The 6,632-nt window shown below is 32.8% G+C and overlaps 1 pseudogene; it reads left to right on the top strand.

Annotated features, from left to right (window-relative positions):
- Positions 1 to 3,038: 3,038 nt before the first annotated feature.
- Positions 3,039 to 6,262, top strand: LOC132066722 (heavy metal-associated isoprenylated plant protein 20-like; annotated as a pseudogene).
- The last annotated feature ends 370 nt before the right edge of the window (positions 6,263 to 6,632 follow it).

Below are 6,632 nucleotides of genomic sequence, written 5' to 3'. Positions count from 1 at the left end.
TTCTCCCCCCCCTTAGAACATTCGTCCTCGCTGAAACTCGTCAATTAAATAACCGAATCACCCGTTATCGCACTATAGACAAGAAGATTTGACCACGAAAAGGGTGTTTTAGGAATATTATGCTTCAGTGCTAAAACGACCAAATGGGTCGTTAAGAGCTATACCATAAATGAAGGACATTAGGGGAAAATGGTGGATTATGCTCAATGTATCCGAATGACGATTATTAATTGTAATGTTGTGAACGTTGTCGGGAACGATGGGAGTCGATATGAGCATGGAAGAGTAGTATAAACAAAGAAAGTGCTGTCCAATTCTCCTAGAACTTGTAGAACAATCTTATAGTCGATTAACTAATGTTAGTTCAAATCCTCTCACGAAGGTGACAACGTGGCATCGAAAGAGAATAAGGAGGACGATAGCTTAGCTAAACGACCAGTATGAGGCTAGTCTTTTCTCTCCAATGGCATGAATCCTATAGCATAAGTTCTTTTCCTCTTCATGAGTTCCTACTATTCCGAAGGCTAGAAGCCTAAGTCCACAAATGTCTATTAAGATAAGAGATAAGAGATATGATATGATGATGCCATATTGATACGAGGCTATTCATTTCTTACACTCACCTCATATGTTAATTCCTTCGAGGTGAGACATTGCTTATAATTGCTCATAGTACGATCGTGATTCACGACCTTCCGTCGCCCCGATAGAACACACGCTAGTTGTAAGTCCCTTGCATAGATATATATGATAAGTACATTATTATGAAAGTAATGACACAAAAGCATAACATGATAAGCATAAGAGTGTAATATGAGCATATTAAGAGCATGTCATGAGCATTTCACACCGCGCCTAGTCGTCGGCAAACCGCCAAGGCGGGCCTATACGATACACCATGGCCGGTTGGCATAGGCACACCACTAGTGGGCGTACGAGAGATGGTACCCGACGCGGAGGCCTGGACGCGGCTAACACTATTGATTATCACACCGTACCGATAAGGACGGCAGCTTTGCATATTATGCACACATGAGATTACATTTAGGAGTAAGACAAAGACGCATTACTTATTTTATGATTATCATTCAGATTCGAATATACCATATTGATGTCAGCATTATATTATCCCTGTTTTTCCTTATTGTTTATGCCTCTCATGCTCAGTACATTATTCGTACTGACGTCCGTTTCTTGGACGCTGTGTTCATGCCCACAGGTAGGCAGGGAGCTGAGTTTGATCCAGATCCATAGTTCTGACAGCTGACTGAAGGCACTCCATTGTTCGGAGGTGCCTATGACTAATTCTTTTGTTGTATATATATATGTATATTCATTTGGGTACGACGGAGCCTTGTTCCGTCTATATGTAGAGTCTGTCAGTAGAGGCTCGTAGATACGCAGCTGTGGGTTAGATGGTCCTCCCGAGATAACATTGTATTATATATACTAGCTGTTTTGGCCGAAAGGCGTCTGTACATACGCAGTTATGTTCCCATATAAATCATGATTTCCTATAATTCATGCATTAGTAAGCAGAGAGCATTAATAGCATAATGAAGAATAGAATGAGAGGTGCTCGTGGGTAGCCTCGGGTACCCGTCGCGGCCCTAGCTGGGTCGTGACACTTTTGATACCAATTATTAGTGCGGAAATGATAAAAATACAGTAATTAACGTGGTTCGGATGGATGTGATCCTAGTCTACGGAGAACGGTCGGCACTTTTATTAAAATCAAGGGAGAAAGTAAGTTACAAGATTGAATACTCTTAGGTTCTATGTTCTGTCCTACTTAATAAATCCTAGCTAGCACTAGGTCTAATCCTTTCCTAGAAATGATCTAAATCCCAATAACACTCGCAAACAACAAAGAAAAAAGTTTCCTTTTATTTCTTTCCGCTTTTGAATTGGAATTGGCTTGAATAGTTTCTCAACTTCACAAGGTTATTAGAAAAGTCCATAATTATAATATGATATGTGTGTCTATGAAGCAAAAAAAAAAAAAAGAAAAAAAAAAAAGGCTGACATGAAGTTGGAGGCTCATATAGAGCTGCTTGTTAGATGTTTGCCCTCATTTTCTTATCATATTTTCATTTTACTTTTTCTTCAAAGGTAAAATATCTATCATAAATGATAGTATATAAATCTTTCATATTTGGCTAATTCTTTTCTTGAGTTATTAGATTTTAGAGTCCTATAAATTGAAACTCCTTCCTTGTCACTTAACAATATCCACAATGTAGTCGTTAAGAAATTTTTGTTCAGAGGAGAACATAAACCTCTTTAATTAAGAGTGAAGTTTGTGAGGTTATTCAGTCGATAGTTTGTAATCTCTTTTATATATTTAGTAAATTGTTCGTGTTTAGGTCAATTGATCAAACTATGCCAAATTACTAGGTCTCTTTTGACATTTTTTTTTTTTTTGCTGTCTTATTTATTGTCATCTAAGAGTTACTTTATTAATTTTTGCATGACACCTAGTAATTTCGATCCTAACACTGCTGCCGAATATATTTAATGCAAAAGCATTTACTCTATTGGATTAATTTGCAAGAGTTGAGGGAGAAGAATTAAAAGAAGTTGAAGATATGATTGGACTAATGAAGAAAATACAGTAGGACAGCAACAAAACACATTAGGACAGCATCACTATCTTCTCAATATCTATCAATAATAATTCATTCATTTCATTAAATATACTTAAGCTTGTGGCTTCAATATTATTGGTGTTACAACACTTTCGTAATTATGAAAAGGGGCCTATGATCTATAAATATATATGGACATAAATTTGTAGGAAATCAAAATTGAAGCAAGTCATTTTCTTGAGTTTAAGTATTACTTTAACTTGCATGCGTCTACTTCTCATCTCGAGTCTTGTTCCACAAAACTGTTGGTATAAATAGAGACATATAAACTTAGTTAACAATATATCTCCACTTCCTCTGCCTCCCACACCCACAACTCTTATTTCTTCTTCTAAGAAAACAGAAGAAAGAATAATAAGGAAGAGGTAAGAAATTTTTTTTTTTTAAAGAATGGGGGTTCTTGATCAAATATCAGGCATGTTTGAAGTTTCAAGTAGAATGAAAAACAAGCTCAAAACCATGAAAGTACTTGCTTAATTACTCCTCTTTTTATCTTTATCTTTATCTTTTTCTTCTTTTTTATGCATCTATTATTAATTGTAAGATCTTTTGTTTTAAATCTAATTTTGCAAAAATGGCTATACATTATTTTTCAGACAGTTGAAATAAAGGTAAAAATGGACTGTGATGGCTGTGAATGGAAAGTCAGAAATGCCATTTCCTCCATGAAAGGTTCATCCCCTCTCTGTAATATCTCCCTCATGCATTAAACAGCTTGACAATATTCCTTATTCTGGTAAAAATGTTTATCTGCCACAGTTGTTTACACCAAATCAATATATATTAAAATTTTCATTATATATAAGTGCGGTGGGGTATGAACACAGCTGCCCCCACTTGTACAATGAGCTTCACAAATTGTACACGCAATGAACGCTTGTATCATGAGCTATATAACTTGTACACTTTATCCAACTATTTTTATATCCCACGTAGACATATGTCATAGTACTTAATATTTATTCCCTTCTCATGTATAGTTGTATGCACTTCAAATTTAATTCTCCGACAGATTTATTTCATCCGTGCACTTTTACTTGTTCACTTTTGACTTTTCGTATTCTAGCTGAATATTTATTCTCTTCTCATGTATAGACATATACAGTTTAATTTTAATTCTCCTACACAAATTTATTTCGTCCGTGCACTTTAATATGTTCACTTTTGACTTTTCACATTCTTTAAGAATTAATAAATCCCACGTGGACATATGCTATAGTACGAATATTTATTCTCTTTCTTCTACGTATACACGTGTGCACTTCTATTTTAATTCTCCGACACATATTTATTTCGTCCGTGCACTTTTACTTGTTCACTTTTGACTTTTCACGTTTTTGCTGAATATTTATTTTCTTCCCATGTTTCTAATATATATAAGTGACTTGGGGGTACGAACACAGCTGCCCAAACTTGTACCAAAAGCTTCACAAATTGTACACTTTTGACTTTTCACATTCTTTAAGAATTAATAAATCCCACTTCGATATATGTCATAGTACTGAATATTTATTCTCTTCTCATGTGTACACGTGTGCACTTCTATTTTAATTCTTCGACACATTTATTTCCTCCGTGGACTTTTACTTGTTCAATTTTGACTTTTCACGTTTTTGCTGAATATTTATTTTCTTCACATGAGCTATACAAATTGTACACGCAATGAATGCTTGTACCATGAGCTATTTAACTTGTACACTTTATCCAACTATTTTTATATCCCACGTAGACATATGTTATAGTACTTAATATTTATTTCCTTCTCATGTATAGACGTATGCACTTCAAATTTTAATTCTCCTACACAAATTTATTTCGTCCGTGCACTTTAATATGTTCGCTTTTGACTTTTCACATTCTTTAAGAATTAATAAATCTCACGTGGATATATGCCATAATATTGAATATTTATTCTCTTCTCATGTATACACGTGTGCACTTCTATTTTAATTCTCCGACACATATTTATTTTCTCCGTGCACTTTTACTTGTTCACTTTTGACTTTTCATGTTCTTGATAAATATTTATTTTCTTCCCATATTTCTAATATATATAAGTGGCTTGGGGGTACGAACACAGCTGTCCAAACTTGTACCAAAAGCTTAACAAATTATACACGCAATGAATGCTTGTATCATAAGCTATATAACTTATACACTTTATCCAACTATTTTTTAATCCCACGTGGATATTTCTAATATGTCACAGTACTTAATATTTATTCCATAGACTTGTGTACTTCAATTTTAATTCTCCGACACATTTATTTCCTTCGTGCACTTTTCCTTGTTCACTCTTGACTTTTCGCGTTCTTGAAAAATATAATATGTATGTGTCCAAATTACTTGTTCATTTATAAAACCAAAATAAAATTAACCCTTTCTAATAAATATTCTTGAAAATAGTCTATTGGAGAGAGACTATGACAAATGTCTAAGTGGCATAAAAAAGTAGTTGGTTAAAGTGTGCAATTTATATAACTTTTGGTATAAAATTGCATTGCATGACTATGACAAATTTTTAAAAATTATTTACAAAATACAAACCTTAAAGACAGGCTAATTAAAGTGAATAAACATGCTCGGCCCGTGCATCGCACGGGCATATATATATATAACTATCACTTACGATAATTGATTAATATATATTTTCACTTCATCAAATTAACCCTTTAGCTATAATAAGCTGTATTTGTTTGATGTAAACATCCTGTGTGATTAAGTTTTACCTCCTCTTCTTGCATGAAATGTTATTTGAGTTTTATATCATAGACAACATATAAAAATATCAATTTTTTTCCTGCAAACTGAATTTGTTTCAAAATTTTATTTCTTTACAGGAACCAGATCTCATTTATTATTTTTTTATTTCTATTCTATTCTTATTATGTGGTGTGTTCATTAATAAGTAAGATGTTTAAGGAAGAGATAAATAATAGTTCAAATTAATAATCTTAATTGTAATTAAAGTTATTAAACGTCTTTTAGAAGTACATATAAAACTTTAAAGATAGATAATATACGAATCAAATAGATATTATTATTTGGTGATAAGACACACATATATCTTTCATAAATGGACCTTAACTTGTGTCTCAACAAACTAAATTAAATAGACATTTTTTATGAGAAAAAATAATCAAACTAAATAGACACCATAAACCTGCTTTTCAAATTTATTGTAGGCTACTTTTCATGATAGTTACAATATAATGTCCTTATCAAATTTATGTACAATACACGATCATTCTGATTTAGATTGTAATTTTTTCTATTTTTTTTTTTTTTTTTTAGGTGTGAAATCAGTAGAGATAAGCAGAAAAGAAAGCAGGGTGACAGTGACCGGTTATGGAGAACGAAGCAAGGTGTTAAAGAAAGTTCAAAATGCTGGGAAAAAAGCAGAAATATGGCCATATTTGAAATACAATTTAGTGAATATGGCCATATTTGAAATACAATTTAGTGTCATATCCTTATGTTCCTGGAATATATGACAAAAAGGCACCTTCTGGTTATGTGAAAAATGATCTTCAAACTCTTCAATTTCCAAGTACTCCTAATGAGAGATTCATTTCTATGTTTTCATAAACCCAAATGCCTGTTCAATAATGTGAGGAAGCAGAGAGGCGGATTTAGAATTCAAAATTTACGGGTTACTACTTACTATGACTATCCGAACTTAATACTTTCTCCGTCCAAATTTATGTTACATTTTTTGCTTCTCGAGATATATATTATGTGAGCTTTAAGCAACATTTTAAAATGTATTTTTTTTAATCATATTGGCATGAGAAGAATTGCTTTATATAGTTTTTGAATATTTATATTTTAATTTTATAAAGTGTAAAGCCCCATAAATCTCTAAGCTTACAACTTCGGTAGTAACAAGCTTAATGACATAATTTAGGTGGCCCAATAGATATAAAAATCAACATGGTCTTAACAAAGTATTCGAGATATGTCGATATAAACATGGTATGAATT

Source organism: Lycium ferocissimum, chromosome 8 (assembly GCF_029784015.1).
Source record: "Lycium ferocissimum isolate CSIRO_LF1 chromosome 8, AGI_CSIRO_Lferr_CH_V1, whole genome shotgun sequence".
Lineage (NCBI taxonomy): Eukaryota > Viridiplantae > Streptophyta > Magnoliopsida > Solanales > Solanaceae > Lycium > Lycium ferocissimum.
This window is presented reverse-complemented; position numbering and strand designations above follow the sequence as displayed.